At 42.5% G+C, this 24,275-nt stretch overlaps 1 protein-coding gene and 1 long non-coding RNA gene across 24 annotated transcripts in view; one reads left to right on the top strand and one right to left on the bottom strand.

Moving 5' to 3' along the window:
• Positions 1-23,257, bottom strand: part of Gm33585 — a 74,342-nt gene extending 51,085 nt beyond the window's left edge. Inside the window, exons 1-2 of one of the 2 annotated variants that reach the window (XR_003949661.1) lie at positions 16,027-23,257; positions 14,891-14,980 (exon numbers count right to left, since the gene is read on the bottom strand). This is a non-coding gene — a long non-coding RNA (predicted gene, 33585). Of the gene's footprint in view, positions 1-14,890 lie in introns of both variants that reach the window. The other variant, XR_879795.3, reaches the window with a different exon arrangement.
• Positions 1-24,275, top strand: part of Tenm2 (teneurin transmembrane protein 2) — a 1,230,398-nt gene that overhangs the window by 856,122 nt on the left and 350,001 nt on the right. The window lies entirely within an intron of this gene.

Raw genomic sequence — 24,275 nt, 5'->3', positions numbered from 1 at the left:
CTTAGATGACATAAGAATGTACAGAAAAGTCTTCGGGGGCATTATGTTTGTTCATACAAATAAAAATCTGTATTATTTAATGTAGATAGAAAACTTAAGTCTAAGCTTCCTGGTAGCCAAAGAAAAAGAAAAACAGATTAGAGGGTGCATAGTGACCAAGAGACACAAGCAAAGTGGCTGTTTAAGGAAACAGTATAGTTCTCACCACAGAAAGGGTCCTGGGTACATCACAGATGACAAATCAGTTCTCAGCAGTACTCACAAAACATACGCAATTCCCTCCCCAAACTTTCTGTGACCTCCCTCTAGACAAGTTGCACCGTACTCTCAGCTTAACAGCAATGGTACAAGCGCTCAAAGGCTGAACATTCCAAGGGCAGAACTTGGCTTGACCTTAATTCTTCCCACAGACCTTGTGAACTGCAGATCTCATGGGTGACACAGGGCAGAATCATTGCTCATTTGATGTTGGTATGTGGGTTAGCAGACTCTGCAGTAACAGCGCAATCTAAAACCTTGAAAGGAGATAACCAGTATATAAACTTGTCTTGATGACACTATCCATTCATGACAAGGACGGCACCCTACCAGGACAGTCTTACTCTTTGGACCCTACCATGATCAACAGGGAGCCTTGAGGACAGATGAGAAGGCTGCACACTCAAGAAGTTTTTGTTTTTGCTTTTTTTTTTTTTTAGTAGTGAATTTTTAGGACTAGAGAGATGGCTCAGTAGTTAAGAACACTAGGGCGGCTCTTACAAAGGGCATGGGTTGGATTCCCACCACTCACAAGGTGACCCAGAACCATCTAGAACTCTGGTTCTAGAGTACCTGCTATCCTCTTCTGACCTCTGGAGGCACCAAGAACTTGAATAGAACATATACACACATATGCAAAACACTTGCAGATATAATAAGTATTTAAAACATTGATGAATGAAATATCTTGCCCTTGTAAATTTAGTGTGGGGGAGAAAAGTCTCCTTAAAGTACTATGCATTGTCTTGCTTTTTTACCCATTGAAGTTTCATTTCCTCTAGGATTTCCTGAAAAGTTTGGAGTTATTACTATGTAAGTTAAGGATGAAATTCTGCTTCAGTGAACAGGTGCTCTGCTTTCTTCCCTCCTCTCCTTCCTCTTTTTCCTCCCGTTTCCCCTCCCCCTCTTCCTTTTGTCTCCCCTCCCCTCCCCTCCCTTTCCCTCCCCTCCCCTCCCCTCCCCTCCAATCTCCCAAAGTCCCTGTATGTGATATGGGATTGTTTATCCCATCACAGGTCTCCTTGCTTCCTTGGCTTTTTCTTAGCCTCATTCCATCCTTTAGCTCCTCCCCTGTGCCCTGGTAGCAGATTCATAATTGATGATTAAATGAACATGAATTGAGTGGATACATGCCATTTATAGCTGCATCCCTTTGATATGTTTACTGCTTTTACATTGTATATGATGGAAAGCAGTGGAGAATTTTCTGGAAAGAAGACATAAGAGACACCACAAATGCCCTCTACTTTTATAGATTGTATACACTTATATTTACACATATATAAGACATATCAATTTTTTTTCTTTTTAAGTGTCTTTAAATGGTAATCAATCACCTGTAAGTGATAAGGTTGTATTACATTTTGTATGCACTTTTACACTTGTGACATAGGAGCCTGGGAGCCCTGAGTGGTTTACAGATGAGGGCAGCCCTGGGGAAGGCTAGCCTTGAGTGGGAGTTGCTGGCTTTGGGTTCAGTGCTCTTTCCCTTTTCTTTGGGTCAAATATCCCTCACTTTCTCAGCTTGGCTTTTTCCCACACAGGCCTAAGCCAGCCTTTCTGAGCTACCCCCTCACTTCTTTCTTGTGCTCAGAAGGCTGTTCGTCATGTCTGGATTGCAAGTTCACTGGGCAGTGTAGGCTGACGTGACGGTGCTTGGAACTGGCCCTGGAGAGCTTTCTTTCCTTCCAGAAACACAGAGCCATGCAGGACTTGGCTATGAGCTCACAGCCCTGTCCTCTCGCTTCTAGTTATTCTGAACGCATGTGCACTTTTCATTATGAACTTGGATTTAACCCCACCATATCTCCTGTAGCAACAATTATCACTGTAGCCTTTTTCTAGTGGAGAATGCTGGGACACAAGGAGTTTGGAGGACTCGTCAGTGTTGTTCACACAGTAGGAAAATAAAGAGCCTGGACTTTAACCCCTAAATGTGGAAAACTTCCTTACTGCAAACTCTCTACCTGCTTTGTGGCAGATATTAACCTCAGAATATATAAATATATATATAGTGTACAGCAGAGGCTTGGTATCAAAGAGCCAGGGGTTACAGTTTGCAAAGGTTGAAAGCTCCAAGTACGCACGACAAAATACCCTCTACCTCCACTTCTTTTATTTTTAATTAATTTATTTTTACACTCCATATTCCATTCCCTGCTCCTGCCATCCACCCTCTGACTGCTCCACATCCCACACCTCCTCATCACCCCACCCTGTCTCCATGTGGATGCCCCCACCCCCCCACTCCACATGACTGCTAAACTCCCTGGGGCCTCCAGTCTCTTGAGGGTTAGGTGCATCATCTCTGAATGAACACAGACCTGGAAGTCCTCTACTGTATGTGTGTTGGGGGCCTCATATCAGCTGGTATATGCTGTCTGTTTGGTGGTCCAGTGTTTGAGAGATCTCGGGGGTTCAGATTGAGACTGCTGGTCCTCCTACAGGGTCTCCCTTCTTCTCAGTTTTTTTCTGCCTTCCTTAATTCAACAACAGGGGTCAGCTGCTTCTGTCTATTGGTTGGGTGCAAATATCTGCATCTGACTCTCCAACTTCTTAACACCTCCATTCCACACTCTTCCGGTGAGACGCTCATTCCAGTTCAGGGACTCTACAAACTCTTTTTGTTTCTCAGTTCCCACAAAGCTTAACATCTGGGGGAACATCTATATAAGGGGGAAAAGTCTAAAGTAGAAGATGGAGAGCTTGGCTCTGTCTGTATCTTTTAAACTTTTACAGATATGTGTTGTACATTGAACCTCCCCCCTTTCTTTTGCTCCCCTGAGAGTCCATACTCTCCTACTCTTGCCCCTCCCTGTAGTCCTCCCTTTTCTCAGCTCACCCCTGCTCACCCTACCCCAGCCCATTTCTCCTCTTTCTTCTCTAGCTGATTCCACTTTCATTTTCTTTACAGTTAAATGTGGTTTTCTAGGACTGTAGAACATCTAGGGACCACAAAGGAGGAAAGACACAGGGCACTCGTCTTTCTGAGATTTCATTTAATATGAGTGTTTCTGGTTGTATCAATTCTTCTGCAAACAACACTACTTCATGATTCTTTATGACTAAGTATATATGCGTGTATGATGCGCATAATGTGTATGTGTGTGATGTATACACACACCACACATATGTATATTACATTATGTGTATGTATATATGCACATATGCACATATGTATATTACATTACATACTTTCTATATCCATTCCTCTCTTCTTGAACATCTATCTGGTCCATAGTTTAACTGTTATGAATGATACTGCAGAAAGTGTTGATGAAATACCTCTATGATGTGTTCAACTTAGGATCTTTTGTGTCCATACTCCGGGGTGGGAATGCGGGGTTATACAGTGGATCTGGTTTAGTCTTTTGGGAAACCTTCATATTGATTTCCATAAAGAACAAACTATTCCACAATTTCCCTGGCAGTATATAAAAACTACCTTTTGTCCATGTCCTTGACAGCAATTGTTCTGTTTATTTTCTCAATGATGGATATCCAATTAGAGTCATATGGGGTCTCAATGTGCTTTCAATTTGCATTTCTCATGTTGACCCTTTTCCTGACTATCTCTTTTTAATTTTTTGTTATTTAGACTTTTGTGTTCTTTGTTTATTACAGATATAAATCCTCTGTTAGATGTACAACTAGCAAAGACTTTTCAGCTACTTGTAGGCTGATTTTTTTTTCACTCAACTAACTGTGACCTTTGCTGCACGCAGATTTTTAATTTCAGGAAGTCCAATTTGATGATTGTTGACCTTATTTCCTAGAGTTTGATTCAGAAATAGAATTTGACCTTTTTATATACCTTACCCCTGATCTGCAGCAGGCGTGAGACTTTTCAAGTCTTTCAGTCTTTCTTGGCCTCAGTTTATCTACCTGTCATTAGTCATTGGCTTGAAAGATCTCTAAGCTTCCTTCTTATGTAGCATTCTTTTGGTGAGTTACCTGTACCCACCTGCACCAAGCTTTCTCAGAATTTAAGGCTTCCAGACTGCCCCCTTCCTCCCATCCTCCCTCCCCCCATCTCCTCTTCCCCTTTTCTATCCCTTTTCATCTTTGGCACCATGAGCTTCACTGATGTTAAAACCAAAATGCACAGTAATGCAGTGCAAATCTTTGCATTTTACCTGTCTACATTGTGGAAAGAAGTATTGGGGCTTGTAACACGGAGGTAAAAATGGTGGCAGTAACCTGAGCAAAGGAGGGGGGCATAGTTCTATCAGCATGCACCTCAGGTTCTAGAAACGTCCACCCCCATCTTCTAGAACAAAGTCTCCAACTCCAAGATTTGACAGTAGGTATACCTACCACTCAAATCCAGACATTACCATCTTGCCCAACAAAGCTGTAGAGATAAGACTTTTACTCTCACTTTCCCTCTTGTAAAATGCATTTAAACATACATGCCTGTAATAGTTTGTCAGTTCACCAATTTCCAGCCCAGCTAGGGTGGGACGAGGCTTCTGCACCGGCAGTGCCCGTAAGCACACAATGAAGATGGACAGGTAATTCCTTTGGAGATGCACAGAGGGAACGTGACAGCCAGCAGAGAACCACTTCCCCTCAGCAAATAATCTGGATATTGACACAAATCCCAGGGTCGATCCGCATTGTGTATCTTCTGCTTCTCCACCTCTGTCCTCAGCTTCTGGGTACATAAGAACCGATGTCCCAGCAAAGCAAAGACTGCTACCTGCATGCAATCTTTAACATTTTCCTGCCCTAACCAGATCTTCCGATCTTCCCAAATTCCTTGTAACATTCCACATTTAATTCAAAGTGCAGCTACCTATACTGCATTTACTAGTCATTTTACAATATAGCTTTACACTAGTTCTTTTGTTGGAAATGTCTCAAATTTTCTTAAATCCCAGCATAAATATATTTTCCAATAAGGAATCCCACAGTCTCATCAGATAAACAAGATTTAAGGATATGTATAACTTTTAAAAGTGTGGTCTCAGAACTCCATTCTGCTTAAATCCAACCTGCAGTTCAAATACTTCCTAGCACCATAAAATTGAATAGTGTATATTTCATTTTTTTAAACGTGTGAAACAGTGTTGTCTGCAGCTCCCGAAGCTGGCATGAATTACTAAAGGATATCCTAATGCATCAAAATATCTTGAAAAGAGATTTAAAATCAACCGAAGCAGAGGTTAGATCTGATATTTATTTTTCAAACTCTTTAAATTTCAGTTGGTACACAATGATAGCACATAATTATGAAATACAAAAATGCAACACACACACACATATATATATATATATACACATACATACATACATACATACATACATACATACATACATACATACATACATACATACAATGGAGGGTTATATTTTAGGTTAGCAAATACTTCTTGAAGTGGTGAAGATCAATGCAGGAGCTTGTGCAGGTTTTGACCATTGAGCTATGCCCCAACCAAACCAGCATTTTTTTTTACAATGTACTTTTAGAAAAGTATTGAGAACTTCAAAATTGTATATAATATGTTTTGATTAAATCTAGCTCACCACCATCTACCTCTTCCAATTTCACATACTCTGTTTCAAACCTGCTGAGTCAATTTAGTGCTCCCAGTATGCGTAGGTGCAGGGGCATCCACTGGACCATTACTAAAGAAGACTGACTTCTTCTACCCCCAGTAGCCATCAACTGCCAATAGCTCCTCAACTAAGGTAGGACTTCTGATCCCCTCCACCATTCTTGCTGGAGCTTTGGCTGGCTTGATCTTGCATAGGTCTGGCGCCAGCAAGCACAGCCAATATAAATTCCAACACACATTTCCTAACCATGATAAAATACACCTATCAGGAATGCTATCATTCTCCCCATATTTTACACACAGTTCTGTGCTCACACTATATGTAATTATCCATCTCCAGGATAGTTTCATCCACTCCAACCAACATGCATGTGTTTCTTGTGGAATGGATTTGAAGCCCAGGGTATACTGGGTAGTCTATCGAGATCTGAAAGCAGTTGCCATGGATTTAAATTGACATAAAGGATTGAAAATAGAGTTTGACACCCATTAACCCCCCTTAGCTCCTGGCAGCCATAATTATATTTCTTTCTCTGGGTTTGGCCACTCTGGGGGCCTCATATAAATAGAATCTAGCTATGTTTGTTCTTTCATGGGTGACTGATAGTTTCACTTACTGTAATGCCTTCTGGTTCCATCCCTGCTGTGGCATGGGGAAGAATTTCCTTTCTTTTAAGATGATTAATGTCTACTGTGGATGTTCTGTTTGTCTCACTTTGCTATTCACATCACTATCAGTAGACACTCAGCCTGTACCACCTTCCAGCTCTGCAGATAACATGACTGTGCAGTGACCTGTTGGACCTTCAACTCCTTTGAGAGTACAATGTGCAGTGTACAATGATACTCATTGGCCGGATCACTGAGACACAAGATAGTGATGGGTTTGAAGGTTTTAGTGAGTTGCTGTACTGTTTTTCCCAGTGGCCACATCTTTTTTTTTGAGGGGGGGGTTGTTTGAGATAGGGTTTCTCTGTGTAGCCCTGGCTGTCCTGGAACTCACCCTGTAGACCAGGCTGGCCTAGAACTCAGAAATCCACCTGCCTCTGTCTCCCAAGTGATGGGATTAAAGGCATGAGCCACATCATTTTTTATTCCCACTAGGAACACACAATGATCTTCATTTTTCTACTACCCACCACCACCACCACCACCACCACCCTGCAACGCTTGTTTCTGGATATGTTTTTTTTCCTCAGAGATAGCCATCCTGATTGTTGTGAAGTGGCATGTACTGTGACATGATTCCAGTCCCTAGTGACTACTGATATGGGACATCCTTTTTTGCCATTTGTATGTCTTCTTTGGTTAAATATCCACTAATAGTCATGGAGATGGTTCAGCAGGTATGGGCACTGTGGCAAAGATGGATGCCCTGACTTTGATTCCAGAATCCCACATGTTGGAGGGAAACAAATGACTGCTATATGCTGTTCACTGACCTACACACACACACACACACACACACACACACACACACACACACACACACACACACACACTATTGTTCTGTGGTGATCCATACAATCCTTACCTTGGAGAAAAACAAAATAGCCCTGGGTATCAGCCAGTCACTAATCAGGAGGTGTTAGAAACTGGCCTGGATTCACAGCTAGGCCAAGGTGGTTTTGTTGTTGTTTATTTGTTTATTTTATTGAACACAAACAATTAGTTCACTGAGTGTTGAATGCCACCACTGCTCAAGACCCCTGATGAAGCTAGATAAAATGATAATATGAAGATAGTAATCGTGCTTCATGACAGTACCCCAAAACTAGCAAGTGAATATCAACAGTCTCAATTAGTGTAGTTTTGTTACCACAGCAAAATACTTGAAGCTTACTTATGCAGAAAAGAGGTGTCTGTAGTTCATTGTTTTGGAAATCTATAATCATAGCACCAGCTCTGGCAAGGGTCCCTTTCTGCATCACCTCAATGGGATTTGTGACTACAGTGGCAGGAGCATATGAGCTCTGCCAAAGCACAGGGGAGGAGTCTTGAGACCTCCCACTAGGCTCCACATCTTAAAGGTCCTCACATCTTAACCTCTCTCTCTCTCTCTCTCTCTCTCTCTCTCTCTCTCTCTGCCTGCTCCCTTGAACCTGGAAATTACCTCACGTAACCCCATCCTTACACTTTGATTCAAACTCCCATCCCCTTGCTGTGTGCCTCTCTGTCGTTGGAATAAGTGAATGAATTTTTGCTCGGCCACATGTATTCCTTTCTGGCAGTGCTTTGTTAGAGCACACTGAGACCCTTGTGCTGTGAATTTGTATTATGATCCTTCCTTTACAGATAGCAAAATGGTGGCAGTCTATGACCGCCTAAGGATGTGTGCATTGTTATTAAGGAAGGCAACAATGGTGGAAAGACGATTCTGGAGGCCCTGCCTCAGTGGGTAAGAACACTAACTAAGTATTAGGACCTGACTTTGGGGGTCCCTGATACCTACATTACAAAAAAAATCAAGGCATGGCCTATGGGCTAGTAACCCCGGCACTGGGGTATAGAGTCAAGAGGATGGCTGGGATTTTACTTTTAGCCACTGTACAGAAATAAATAAATACAAAGACACAAACTACAGATTCAGAGAGAGGTCCTGTCTCAAGGGCATAAGACAGACAATGGTAAAATGGGCTAGCAGATATCCTCCTCAGATTCATACAGGTACACTGGGGGGATACCGAAACACACACATGCGTGACACACATACACACCCTGCTGAACAAACACAAACAAACAGACTTCTATATAAATCCTATGTGCAAAGCTAAGTAAGTTATCAGCATCCCTTACATAGCTTGTGTCCGAGGACCACAGCCAAGCACCACGCTCGCTGCCAGTGTGGATGGACAGTGTGAGTATAGGCTCAGGAAAACATGGGGTAAGGGAAGGGGGCCTGTGTGGAGTGGGGTGGGGAGGTAGAGAAAAGGAGCCTAGCTCTGCACCTTCTGTAGTGAGAAGTCAGTGAGTAGCAAGCTTTATGAGAACACAAGAAATAGCAGCGGAGAGTGTTATTTATAGAACTAGAGATAAATACCAAAATAATCAGCTAAAAAAAGGTAGATGCAGTTGCTTCTGGGGAGGAAGAAACTGGTGCCGATGGGAAACGCTTGCTATTTTTAAACCAAATATCGTAGAGCTGCATGGTTCCACAGACTGGCACATTTTCCTTGCTCCAGTGGAAAGAAAACATCTTAAAGGAAAGCACGGACGTGGGGCATGAAAACTACGCAGTGGGAAGTCTGAACCCCAAAATTTTGTCACCCTTTACCATCCTCCAATCTACTTCTTTCAATACATTGTATGCTGATTATAGGGAAGGCTTGTTTGAAATGACACCAAGAGCCTGGACCTTGCATGGTTAGATGCCATTGCGCTTTCCTGAATGGTGGTTGCTTCTATTGTTTGGAAATCCTGTGAAGATGCTGTAGTGGGTCTCTATCCCAATCCATTCCAAACTCCAAGCATGAGGACAGAGACAGTTTCATGACTATCACTTGGTTTCATTACTAACTGAGTTTCATCTACAAGCCTTCCCTCGCCATCCCCGCCCAACCTGATACCCCTTTCACAGTGGCGAGACGAGTCTTATAGTCTGCCTCATTCAATTTAGTACCTCATTACATTCTAATTTGTAATATTCTCTTGGTGTTTCATGCATATAAGTCACTTGTGTCGACATTAAATTGTCACCACTTAAAGACAGGGGTCACTTCTTTAGTCCATTTGCCTTACTTAGTACCTTGTATGGTTGAAATAAGAAAAACATCTTGTAGGGAAAGCTTTAAAGGGGCAGTGGCCAAATGGGGCAACAAACATGGGGTCCATCTTATTGACTCAAGTCACTGTAAAGTAAGATCTAAGGCCATCTAAGGTTGTGGGTGTAAGCGTAGTCACTTTTTGAAGAGAAGAGAAAAATTGCCTCCATCTTCACATGAACCCCTTTACCCATGAAAGTCTGTGGAGCTCAAAATCTTTTTGTCCCCTCAAGAATACCAGTCACCTGAAAAGGGGTAATTCATGATAATCCAAAATTAAGTCAATTGAATTACATCAGCAAACAATGCCACTAAGTCCAAATAAGATCACTTCATAGGTATACCCCTTTTGGGGATTGGAAAACACTGTTCAGCCCACAACAGTATTCAATTAGATGCTTAGCAGGATAGACCTATGCTGTGTAGCACATGCCTGTCCACTATTTGGCCGCACCAGGCTCCCCTGTATTCAATTATACTTCAGTTTTCTGAAGACAAGCTCTGTACCTTCCCAGTGGTTCATTGTAGTCTGTGCACTGAGCTTAACACATTTCATATGCTCAGAAATCAGGTCAAGAATCAAATAAGCCATGCACAAAGTCAAAGGAAGAAAGAAGGGTGCAGAAGTATCTTTGATTTAAAAAAAAAAAAAAGAAGTGGTCCAAGACAACAGTGTGTGCAAATGCTGGCTCTTGGCCCTTCCCCAGTCTGTGGTAGGAGAGAAGCAGAATGAAGAAGGCCTCTCTAGATGATGGAAAAGTACTACACAGAGAGCGGAGAGCAAAGAAAGCCAGAAGCAAGCAAAAGAAAGAGTAGTTAATATTTAAACTCTAGAATCTGAATAACCTAGCAAATCGTAGAAAGAACTATGTTATGTGCTACCTTAGAATTCCAGCACCAGCCTTCCCTGGATGCCCCAGGGCCAATACCAGCTCTCCTTTGTCATTTTTCCATCAAATACTTTGTTTTATGATTTCTGTTCCTTATGACCTATCACTTCCTGATGCTTGTAATGCCAAAGACGAGATGATGCTGTGGCGAACACATGCCCAGTACTGACGCAGTTAGGCAGTTATCACTTAAATTAATGTTTTCTGCCAGAGTTGTATTTTAGCAGAAAACAGTAATTGTCTCCAAGACAGCATCTTGGAGTTAAACCAATTCTTATCAGCGAACACTCAGCCATAGGAAACCAGCAATAAAAGGCAATGATCAATCGTTCTTTTCTTCCTTCTTCCCCTTGGAGGCAGACTTTGTATCCCTTCATTTAAAGTCTCCTGATGGTAGAGTGCCTCTTTTGTGCCTTGGCAGAACAATCTCGTCCTTATACAAAAGGGCACCTCCCACCTGCCTCACTTGGGGGCTATGGAGATGCATTTGTGACCACTACAGCCTTACAAGTCCCTGTTCTTGAACTATACTGATGTCCAATGATGGTTGGGTTGAGAGGTGGGGGGGAGGGGGGACTGGACTCCTCTCCCTTCATGCCAGCTTCCCAGATAGTTTCAGGATGCATTTGGTGGCATTCACACTTGACTGGAATCGCATTTCAATCTGTTCCATCTGATTGGACATGGTGTTTTCTTCCCGTCTGTGGTAATGGAGCACTCATTCCCAGTACTCAAGGTTATTTTCATCTCAGTGACCTTTTCTATCTCCCTGGGGTGTCTGGCCATTACCCACCTACCTTCCCCTTTACCCTGCCTGCTTAGGATCTCACTTTACATGTGACTCTCTCTACAGTAACCCCTGTCTCTGATACATTTCAATCAGCGACTTGGTTGCCTAGAATAATCACTGAACTTTCCCAGCTTAGATTCCCCCCTATTTCTCTGTAAGTTCTTCTCTTGGTCATCCTGCACTGGGTCAAGCAATTTACTTTACTAAGATAGAAAGCGATAGGATGAGATACCGCCTAGTTAAGATATTAGGATGCCAGGGGTTTTTATTTCTTTTCCTAACCTCTGCACCTTCTCATGAGGCCTGAAAACTAGTTAGAATATAAGAGACAAGATCTGTTGTGAAAATAATTCACAGGGAGGGGAAAAAAAGATATATTACAGTAGGCAGCTGTGGCCTTTTCTGCCTCTCTTTATTGATCTCAAATTGCTGAAAGGGTTCTGAAGATAAAAAGAACCTGTAAGACAAAGAAAGAAAATCACCAGGAGAAGAAAGAGCCCTCGAGGTGGTGGAAGCTGCAGGACCCTCCTTCCACCCACAACCTCCTGCATCCTGGCACAGCCCCTTCTCTCTGGGGCACTTTGGCTTTTATTTTATAGCACTAGGAGGATGTGGCCCAGATGTTTCAGAAAAAAATCTCTTCCAACTTTGAAATTTCATGATTCTAAGCAAAGAGTGAGAAGGAAGCATATGACAATCTCTTGGCTTCCAGTGGTATGTCGAAGTAGCAAACTGTTCTCTCTCTCTCTCTCTCTCTCTCTCTTCCCTCGTTCTTTCCTTCCTTCATTTCTTCCAGGACTGTCTCTTAACTCCTGGACTCCAGGTATCCTCTAGCCTCTGCCATCTAAATGGCTAGAGATGCAGGCTCATAGCACTAGCCCAGAGACATACCGTTCTTTTAAAAGGAAGCATTGCTCTCCCCAAAACAGGAAACTAAACTGCAGCCCTTTGCTTGCTTGTTGATGATGGTGATGGTGAGGATATTAAATAAATATCATCATTGTCATATTTACCTAACGTTTCCTACTTCAACACATGGGCTGTGTTGAACAAATTGAATAAATGAGCTTGCCGTCATATTTGTGATATCTTCTCAGATATTATATATAGACAGATACATAAATACTCACATAGGTACATAGATATATATAGATGCATATATCATAGACAATAGATATACAAATATATGGGACATATACATACAATACAGTCAGACAGACAGACACTAGGCAGGAACATTAAAAGTCAAAAGATTTCATATAAACATTTGCAATTTTATCTTTTGAAATTACTTCACAGTTTGTAACACTCTGCTACACCCCATCATGATCACAGAAAACAGGCTGCCCATTTTCAGATGGGGAGGGTTTCCCCATTTGCCTGATGCTCTGGCATGCGACCTTGTGATTCCAGTTACTTACCCTTTGGGCCTAGATGATGATGATTCTGTCAGTGCCCTCACTAGCATCCTAATAACGGTCTCCACACTGCTGTACCACTCTCACTTCTAGAGAACACTACCATGTGCATTACCTAGTTGCACTACTCTCTTCCCTACAGCCACATGGTAAGATGTCTGCAGGCACCGTTATCCCCACTTAGCAGACTACTTCTCTAAGGATTAAAAGAAAAAAAACTCAACACCAGGTCTTATTTGTTTGAAGAGTCTCAAATGCTCCATTAACAAGTAATGTGCCATAGATCCTGGCATTTCTGTGATTTTTTTCTCCTATGTAGCCAAAGATTGATGGGTTTTTACATGTTTTTACATGTTCACATGCAATGTTCATGGTCTATTTACTCTTTCCTGCTTTTGTTGTTGATTTATTTGTTCATATTTTTGTTTGTTGTTGGTTTATTTGTTCTTATTTTTGGTTGGTTGATTGGTTTTGAGCCTCACTACGTAGCCAAGGCTACCATCCAACCATGATCCTCTTGGTTCATTCGGCTTGCTGAGTGCTAGGATGACAGACGTGAAGCATCACACCCAGCTTCTCATTTTGTGTTACATGAAGATGGCTCGCTCCTGAGGAACTGGTTTCCGCAATGAAAACACTTGTTATCTTCACATATACCACATTAGTAGAATTTTTAAATATTTAGCTTATGCTAACCCCAGACACATTTTCAGCTTCCTGGCTGGTTTTCTTTGGTTACTCCTTAGATCTTGGTAGCTTTACGAGCTGCCCGTCAGTTATGTCTAATCTCTACTATCAGTCATATCATGGAAACTCTTGTACATGAAACAAAACTTGTTAAGTCAAAGGACTTTTCTCATTCCAGGTCTTCTCTCACCAGACTCGCCGACAAGTGTGCACAACTAGGGAGGGGATATTATGGGGATCACTGGAAGGTTGTCTACGTTTTAGAGAGCCTGGACCGTGTGTCTTTATCACACAGCTGGGTTTTACACAGAACTGTGAATGTTGAGACTACGGGGCTTAGGAGTAGAATTCAATTCAAGCTGTTGTTAGTATTACTGTTGTTGATATGCGAGTTGTACAACATGGAAGACTGTATCACCTCTAGCTCTGAACTTGATCCTCAGAAGCCATGGGCCGACTACATGTTTTAATCAAATAACTGTGATGTGTCCAGTGTGTCGTGGTACTGGGCGTTACATGGTTTGAAGCTCCTTCTGACAGTCACTCGGACGATAGTCACTCTGAGATTCTGCTGCCCTGAGCTGTCTGTTCCATCACAAAGGCAAAGGATCCATGTGAGATTTGTTTAATTAGAATAACCCAAGCTTGCAAAAGCTTGATCAGATCTAGCCTGCTTTGAAAAAAAAATCCAGCTTTCACAAAATGAAAATTCCTATGCTGGATAAATTCTGTCTAGTCTTCTCATGCATTGCATTGCCAGATGCCACAGAGACTCTGTGTAGAAACCTACAAAGATGGGGCTGGAGAGCTGGCTCAATGGTTAAGAGCAGTTGCTGCTCTTGCAGAGAAACTGGGTTCGGTTCTCAGCACCCACATAGCAGGTGGTTTACAGTCACCCTTAACTCTAGTTCCAGGAAATTTATTATCCTCTTCTGGCCTCTGGGAGCACTAGACATGCAAACAGTGTTCATCCATACTTGCAGGTAAAACAGTCACACACATGAAATAAAAATAAATATTTTTAAAGAAAGAAATCAGCAAATATCATATAGCTTCATCTTAAAACGACACTGATAGTGAGCACACTGTAGATTTAATTAGAACCTTTCACAGTAGGAAAATGGCAGTGCCCCATTAAATATGCACATGATTCTTAAACCTTAGCTATGGGAAAAGTCAATTTGAAAATATATATTTAAGAATGAATGAAATAAAGCACACACCTCATAAGATAAATTCATTTCTTTGTGAATATTAGGATTCATGCCTGATTGCATCCGTGCCAAGAGTTGTGTGTTTGGACAGTTTGAAAGAAAACATCTTGGTCTTTCTAGAAAATACTCCCTTGTTACAATGCAACCTGGTTTTCTGTTTGTTTGTTTGTTTGTTTGTTTGTTTGCTGTGGTTTTGTTTTTTCCCTAACCCTCTAATTAAAGGGCTGTTTACCCTTCTAAAATGATAGACAAGAATGAGCACTCCTGTTGCCCATATGTAGAAGTAAGCATAGATAAGAGGAAAAACTTACAGGACGCAGAATAACATGCGCCACGCCATTGTGACGTTAGGGATTAGGGATGGGTGTCCTCTTCCAAACCTATTGTTTTAGAAGCCATATCTAGAAAAGAAAAAAAAAAAGCTTGAGTATGTGGGGCTGGGGAGGATGGCACAGTCAATAAAGCCATTATGGTAAAGCAGGAGGACCTGAGTTTGGATTCCTTGAACATAAGCAAAGAGCCCAAAGTGCTATGGTGCAAAGCTGTAAACCCAGGACTTGGGAGGCCAAAGGATCCCTTGGGCTTGCTGGCTAGCCAGCTAGCCAAATGAGTGATTTACAGGTTCATTGAGAAAGCACACACCAAAAAACAAGTTGGCAAGTTGTTAATCCAGTGGTTCTCAACCTTCCCAATGCTGCGACCCCTAGTTCCTCGTGTTGCGGTGACCCCCCTAACCATAAAGTTATTTTCCTTGCTATTTCATAACTGTAATGTTGCTACTGTTATGAATCAGAAAGGTATGTGGAATACCTGACAGGTGATTCCTGTGAAAGAGTCATTAGACCCCAAAGGGGTTGCGACCCATAGGTTGAGGACTGCTGGATTCTCTGGCTTCCACATGCACACACACATACATGTACATGCGTGCACATTCCCATACATGCGCATGCATGCAGGAACCTGAACTCCCCCCTCACATAATGCACACCTATGAACACAAAAGGAATACAGTGTCAGCATGCACGGGAATAAGTCAGTGCTGCACTCATATTTGCCTCCAACATTGCTCTGCGATCACATGCTCTTAAGAGCTCCCGAGTCTATGCCATATTCTCTTCTCCATTTGGACTATTGTTACCCTGGGCAAGTTGTTTAATTAACTTCTCTGTGTTTTAGTTTCACCATTTATAACACAGGGATAATTATACTTCAAGATAATGTGTGGGAAAAAAATGCCTCTCCATTGCACAGTGAGAGGCAGAGAGCAAGTTATCATTATTGCTTATTAATAGTAATGATGCCCTACACGGACACAGGAATCAGCACTTCCACCCATAGAACTCAGAACCTCATTCAAAATCGCTCATTAATCCTGACACTAACTCCGAGGCACCACCGGAGACCGCTCAGCTCCAGACTTAGCTCTTGGCCAGACTTCTTCTCTTACCGTCTTCTCTGGCTTCATCAGCACCTGCTCTTACAAGTGGGGTCAGGCTACTGAGAACTCCCTCAAATGTAAGAAACATTAAGGGGACTTCTGGGTAGGCTGGTGCTCACTTGGCAGCCCCTCAAAACAGGAAATCAGGAAAACATAGGAACCATTTGCCTACTTTGTGTTCCGGACTCGGGTATGTGTTTTCACCGCTCTGCTCCTCCCACCGCTGTCCTCCCTGGTTAGAGGTTACATCCGGTTAGAGGTTACATCCGGTTAGAGGTTACATGATTAGGAGTGAGGCAATCAACTTCAGAGCAGCCAAACTGGCGCTTTAACTTATTACACTGTAGAAGGAAATTCCACTCATAAACAACTAGACCCACGGATCAAGACCCCTGCTGTGTCCAATTAGAGTTTAAGAGGGAGCAGCCTCTTTAACACTGTGCGTTTCTGGGGGCTGTTTATCTTTCCTTTTGGCTTATCACAACGCTTAAATTACCTTAGAATATGCTTCGTTGCCAGTATTTTTCTACTCATTTGCCGTGTGAAACATTTTTTAACCTTTTTTTTTTTTCTAAACAAGAGGCCTTTCAAGATAGTGTTAGAGGGGGGACTTTTTTTTTTAACAAAATAAAGAAGGAAATAATCTACTTTTAAAAGTGTAGTAGAATGGTCATTTGAGTATTGGGAGAACCAGTTGTTAGTATTAGTTAACCATTGTTAGCAATGTTTGGGAAACTGAGGTCAGGTGCTAGTTTTGACTTTTATTGTTCTAATGCATGTGAATATACAACTCAGAATCCAGACAGGCTCAGTGTGGTAAAACCATGCACTTATGCAGTCAATAGAGTAGTGTGATGTTTCAGGTCCACCAAATACTGAGTCCCACTGTACATAACCCCCAAAAGGGTGTGATGGATAGTTTGACATCAGCATAATATGGTGTACGGTCACCAAGAACCCCTGGCACTGCCATGCCTTACTAGGTAGAAAATGCCACGAGAACAGAGTGTTATTTCTCTGTGTTTATTCTACCCACTAAGTACTGTGCCTGGCTTATCAAAAATCAAAGGTGACTTGCCAATGGGTGAATGAATGGTAAACAAACATGTTGGCTCTCTAGATCTATGGGAGTTGTGTTTAAAGCCTGGGACAAGATTCCCCTACCTCAATGCCAAGCCACACGAGGGCATTTGCTATATTTAGTGTGAGACCCAGACCAGGTATTATAGTTAGTGTGAGAGGCTAGGACCACAGCCTAGCAGTCTTGACTCCAATCCTACTCTACCTGCTCCACCCTACAGCCACGCTAGGCCTCCCCCATTCATCATAAGCACTGAGCCCTTTCTATGCCTTGCTTGCAATTCCGGTTCCACCTGCCTGGTCTTTCTCCACATCTCTCATGACAGACCTGGGCCTCTACTCAACTGAATATCATTTCCTTGGACAGCTCTCCCACCTGAACCTGCTTCCTTAACTATGGCCAGCATCCTCAGTTCTTAAAGTGTGCCTAACAGTGCATCATCATTCATGAGTACCTGGTAAGCGACTGACAAATCACAATCCACGTTTCCCACACAGTCAGTATGTTGACTTGAGGTTGTTTCCCCAAATTGCTAGTTAGAAACAAAATGGCCTAAGGCCCGAAACTAATGTGAAATTTTCATTTTTCTTTTCCTGGATGATCAGGGGCACCCCCTCCCCTGCTCACCCTTGAAATGAGGGAGAGAAGGAGCTGAGAGGGAATGGAGGAACCATGGGAAAGAGCTCACCCCGAGGGCGGAAGGAAGAAGAGAAAGAAGAAACTTGGCAAAAAAAAAAAAAAGAATTAAATAAAATTGCACTTGAGTGGGGATTGCCAACATTTTTCAGAGCCCTTAATTTACTTATGGGAAATAAGAGTCTCCATGAGAACACATTTGTTGTTTCTCCAAGTTATTTGACCCCTGAGGAGGCATGAGCCGTCCTCTTCCTCCCTTTCTCCTTCACATCTTTCCCTCTCTGCCTTTCCCCATTTCTCCCCATCCTACCTCTTCATCTCCACTGCCTCTGCCTTCCACTTTCCTCTGCCTCCTCCTCTCCCTCCACTCTTCTTTCTCCTCCCTCTGAACATTTTTGGAACTGATCTTAAATGGCGTACATTTGGGGGAACCGTAAATTAGGGCCCACCATCTGTTGAACTGGCACTGTACCGTAGGCACACTAGTCATTTAAAATTTGTCATTTGTTCTGCTCCCCCTCTGCCTTTTATTAATGAAGGAAATGATCCTCACAGAGTTTAGCTAAGCTACCCAAATCCACATACGCAGCAAATCAAGCATAGCCGCTAGGACGTGAGCCGTCCCTGCTACATTCCCTTGGCCTTGGCCTTCTCTCTGCTGTGTGCTTCGTTCCCAAATATTGCTTCTAATTACTTCGAACAGAGGTTCTCCCTAGCAAGCACCTATAGAGCTTGAAGAATACAGATTTCAGACTCCTGTGCAATATTCTATCCAACAGTCTAAGTTGGCATCCAAAACTTTGTGTTTCTAAAATGTTCCCAAGTGGTATTTGGTCCCACTGGTCTCAGCAGTTGCTAGTCAGTGTTTTCTGTAAAGGATGCTATGTGAGGCTTAGAAACTGAAGTTTCATGGAATAGTTTTTTTTTTTTTTTACTGTCATCAATGATACAAATAACTCATTCCCATTACTTCAATGCTTATGGAACATCTACTATTACAGATGTTACATCATACACAATGACATTATATAAGAGGTGACAAATCAAAAATGGCCAACTCTAGTCTAGTTGGTGGCAGCACCAGTAGGAACAGCCTGAAGAACAGCAGACACAGGAGGTTCTTGCAAGGAAGGAAGTTAGGTACCCTGACACACACTAGCATAACATGACACTGGGTGCACTTCATACCTGAGCTAGTACTGGGTTTATACAAAGCCTTTCTGCAGTATAAAACCCGGCTAATAACCTGAGTCATGAGCAGCCATGGGCTGGGGTAGAAGAGACTTCAGACAATGCAGGCAGCAAGTAAAGAGATGTTGAAACAAAGGAAGACCCTGAGTCTGGGAGTGCAGGAGCTTGCAATGCTAAAGGACAGATGATGGGTAAATACATCCATACCGAGGTGACATATTGTTGTTCTGAAGCAGTCTGCATTCCCAAGACTCATGTGTTGGAGGCTTGGTTCTTGGTGTGGCCCTGTTGAGATGGTAGGCCTTTAACATGTAGGGGCTGATGGCCGTTCTCACAACTCTGGTGTAATATATTGGAAGCAATTAATGTACTTCTTTTGTTGATGTTATTTTTGATGGTTTTCTGTTTTCATCTTAGGTATGTTTATGTCTGCGCATGTGCGTGCACATGCTCACATGCATATGTGTGTGTGTGGAGCTCTGAGGTTGATATCGAAAGTCTTCCTTATATTTTTATAATTTGTTCACTGAGGCAGGGTCTCTCACCTGAACTCAGAGCTCATCAGTCTGGCTAGTCTAGCGAGCCAGCTTCCTTCACGGATCCCTGGCTCTGCTCTCTAAGGGGAGGGCCACCATACATACTTAGCATTTATGTGGATCTGGGGATCCGAACTCGGTGGTTCCTCATGTTTATACAGCAAGTACATTATCCACCGGGCTCCTGCTCCAGCCTGATTATTGTAGTTCTGATGGGACACTTATCACACCCTGGCAACCTATTTTGCCATGGAATCTCTTCTGCTCACATACACACTGGCTATTGTGAAGCCATGTGCCACGAGGCCCTCATACAGCCAGGCCGGTACCAGTACCTCTTCATCATCCTGAGCTGAGTGCTGAATGAAAAATCCCTTTCTTTACATGATTATGTAGCCTTTGGTGTTTGCTGCAGTAATGGGGGACAAAAAGACTAAGGGACACTAGTGGTGAAGGACTATGGTGGTCTGCCCACCTTAGATGATGTGGAAGTCAGAAATTTTACTAAAATGGCCATAATTGGAGCATGAAGTTCTTGATCAACAGGCGATGCCTGCACTCACTCAGTTCACTTTCATTCTGAAGCTGCTTGTTGGTTGATGGAGAAAATAAAACAATAAGCAAACACCGAGTCTTCCCTCTAGAAAAAGACAGAAAACATTCACAATAGAAAACCCAGCAGAGATGAAGATGTGCTCTTATTAAGAAGTGGGGGCAGAGGCTGGAAAGATGGCTCAGCAGCTTAGAGAGGACCGGAGTTCAGTTCCCAGTACCCATGCTTGTAGCTCACAACCGCATGTAACTCCAGCTGAAGCATCCAAATGCCCTTCTGTGCCTTTTTGGTTCCTGCACTCACATATGCATGCATATGCAGAATTTAAAAACAAATGTTTACCAAAAAAAAAAAAAAAAAGGAGCTAAAAGAAAAATCCAAAATAAAACCAAGGAATAGAGATTCCTCTCAAAGAGAATCCAGATACTCAATTTATGATAAATCTGTTAACCCAGCCCAGAATGAAGGTGAGACAGATCTGTGTCGTCCTCTCAGAACCGTCCCCGACAGTATTACCAAGGAAGTTCTTCCTCACCTCACACAAGAAGCCTGCAGTGGAAATCCCAGATGCTCTCACCCAGGAAAAACCTTAAGGATCATATCGACATTTTCCTTCTTGCTAAATGTCCAGAAAATAACCAGTGTGCGTGCGTCCCTGGCCTGATTAAAGCATGGCTGTCCCAGTCACTAAATGATGACTACATGCATCTTCATAACCACCCAAAATGTGTTGAACTCGGTTGGTCTATGGTGACAGAAAAGCATCTAACATAAGCTCATCATTCTATCACACTTCAAAGAATGGGAGGCAGAGGCCTGCTCCTCTCTTCCCTGGCTCTCTGATTAATCCACACTTTGAGAATATGAGTAAGGACTGAGTGATGAGCTAGTTTAGTTTAGCTTTGTAGGATTTTTCCCCTAATTTAGCAGGCGATGAGGGTCCATCCTATTACTAGTCCTTCATTTGGTTCTTAAGTCTCATTTGTGCCATTAGCTGAATTGATACAGCTCTTGGTGCTTTTTTTTCTTCTGTTCAGAATTCAGGCACTTGTCCTTCTCCTGTAATTATAAAGTGCTCACAGTGAAGCCAGCCCTGGTAAACTTTGCTTTTCGGCACAAAAACAATATTAGCTAAAGGACTGGTTGTAATACGGATGCTTAGAAAAGTAGGGGGAAAATCAAGTCTTAAAAAGATTTACAAACCCCATTCCACATTATATTCATCATCCCCCTTTCTCGCTACAAGCCCTAAAGAATTTGGGTAAGAATGTTATTTACAAGGATTCCTGCCAGGAGATGTTGAATACAGATTTATCTGCCTGCTAGGTCGCAATTACCTGTAAAACCTAAATAAAATGAAAGGGAAAATAACCCATATCCTTCCTAGTAATAGGGTAGTCCAGCAGTAGTTCTGCCGGGACCTATATTCTTTTCTGCATTTGTGAGAGCTGCCTCATGTTAGTCTAATCTTTCTAAATATATTCTTGTGTTTCATAGCTGTTACATAGACAAACTGACCCATAGATATCCCAGGAGATGAATGGATACATAGATACATGATAGATAGATAGATAGATAGATAGATAGATAGATAGATAGATAGATAGATAGATAGATAGATAGATAGAGATGATAGATGACAGACAGATAAATAGACAAATATATGATAACGTGATGAGCAGGCAGTGAACAGGGATAGAGAATTCAGTTGAGAGCTTGGGAAATTCCTCAGATTGTGAGTTGGACCACACATTGCTTTCTCACTGTTGTATTTGTTTGCATCTTCTGGCATTTGGCTCCACCCCTAACTAAGTGTTGGATATGAACACAAAGTCCAGCCTTTCCTAGTGAGCAAAGTCACTAAAAGAACAAGATCTTGTGGAAGACACGACTTGCTCCAAGTCCCTGCTCACCTGGCCCTTTGTCAGAGCATTGCCAGGTTTATTTATTGATCCAGGCTTAATGAGCTGCTCTACGTGCTTTCAATTTACATGATTCTGCCCTTAAAGAGGACAACTCAATACCTTGTGCTACAGTTCTGAGTTTGGTCAACAAAGACCAGCAACAAATAGCAGCTTCTGAGACCCAATTTAAAATGAAATCCTCCCCATCTTCCCATCTCTCCTTTTTTCAGAACCACGTACTCAGGAATGCTAAGAATAGTGTCTGGCATGTTGATTCAACAGGCTCTCCAGTGCTAACCATATGTTGAAATGGTCAGGACCATTGACCGACCAGCTTGGACATGCTTAGCTATCCCTTTGAGCTATATAGTCATCAGCCTAGGATACACATGGAAGTCCCTCCAGGAACGTGATACAGTGCCTAGGTGCCAACCTAGAGGTTCTGATGTGAGAGAACTGGTTCCTATGGATACAGATACATGGAGCACTGGGAAGAATGAGATTAAAGGTGGGCAGAGTTTAATGATGATTGTGAAATGCAGGGTAAGCAGAATGTGCCCTTCCACCATAGCACTGGGGCGATGGACACTTGAGGCTTTGGTGGGAATGATGATATAAAACCTGCACAGATGAGATGTGAGGAGGGAAAATGAGAAGAATCAAGACAACTCTGAAGTTTTGAATGTGGGTAGGAAATTGATGCAAACCTTCTTATGCCAAGCAAGATGGGCATTTAAGACCAAAGGCTCTCTTACCTGGAAGGAAGAATCTAAGTCTGCCCCTGGGATGCTATGGGGGTCTGTTAGATGGGAACAGATCACAGGTAGCTGAAAACTGGATCTGGATTGAAGATGATGAGATGGGAGAGAAGAAACAAAGAGAAGAGGAGGTAGATGATAAAAGAAAAAAAGAATGACAATGGAGAATGCCGAGGATTCTGGGAAACTAGTGGAGAGGTTGCACATTTGAAGCCTGGGCAAATGATGTTTTGGCTGAGAGAATAAGTCTGAATAAGGTCAATATGAGAAAAAGCAAAAGGAATAAATAGAAGGAAAAGAAAGTAGAGGAAGTGGGAGTTAGGAAAGTCAATTTCAGGGGACATCCCCAAAGCTGGGGAAAGAAAAGTTAATGAGTGCTACACTGCTAACAGTCTTAGATAGCTGGGTAGGGAGGGTTAGGAACTAGAGAGGTAAAGAATATCCATTAAGTCATCAGGATAATAGTAGCAATCATCACCCATGTACTCATGTATGATCAGATTCTCAAGAGTCTCAAGACTCTCTACCAAAAAGTGGAAGTGAACTTACCATCAACCTGTCAAATATCAGTTAAACCCATTTCGCAGAACAAGAAACGGAGACATAGATATGTTAAGTATCTTTCATAAGGTGGGGCTCTTCATGTATCCAGCTATACATCTATCTTCATCTCTCTCTCTCTCTCTCTCTCTCTCTCTCTCTCTCTCTCTCTCTCTCTCTCTCTCTCTCTCTCTCTCTCTCTCTCTCTGCCTTCCTTCCCCTCCCTTTCTGGAAACCAGCATGACCCAATAAGAGGTGAAATTCACCCTGTGTCTGGGAAAACCAGGAAGAGCTGTATGTCTGCACCCTGGTAGGTGAGGGTATCTTGAAGTTGGTTCTCCAAAGAGTTCTGGTCCACAGCAATCAAATTTCCCTTGTCAAGAGAATACTGTTGGCCAAATGAGTAGGTGCCTATTGAAATAGAGGGGAAAAAAAATACTACACCAGCCTGACAAAAAGTTGACATTTGAACAAGAGAATTAAATAAGAGTGTGCTAGACTAATTTGAAAGATGTATTTTGAGCTACTCACACAAGACGTTCTCAGTTAAAGCTTTGAACCTCACCACAGCTCACCTCCCAGAGGAGCTTCATGAACACGGGAGCATAAAACCCATTCTGAGGATACCAGAGAAAGTTCATGCCGCACCTGAGATGCTTACACCTCATGATGCTCTTCACAGGGTCTTTCCATTCTGTCTACAACTCACTAAGCACTAACGTGACAAGGAGTGAAGAACACCTCATAGTGTGTTCAGAGCTGCTTCACTGGGGGTACATGGCGAGTCCTCACAAGCTAGGAGATCTTGAGTTGCAGACCTGCTATAGGGTTTCCCTGGCAATGTTTAAACAGATCTGAATACTTTCCATCCATGATACCTGGGTCGGAGAAGGAATTAACATCTGTGTATCATGAAGGTAGACACAGCCAACAGTGGTACTAAGAGGTTAAATGACGTTCCCGGCAGACAAGAAAACATTTTCCCCCCAACCTTGGCGTGAAATTATCTATATTTGTATTTGCTTTCAGATTTGGACTGCTCTGATGATCCAAAGTAAA

Source organism: Mus musculus, chromosome 11, assembly GCF_000001635.26.
Source record: "Mus musculus strain C57BL/6J chromosome 11, GRCm38.p6 C57BL/6J".
NCBI classification, from domain to species: Eukaryota; Metazoa; Chordata; class Mammalia; order Rodentia; family Muridae; genus Mus; species Mus musculus.
The sequence above is the reverse complement of the archived record's forward strand: the minus strand, read 5'-3'. Positions and strand labels throughout refer to the sequence as shown.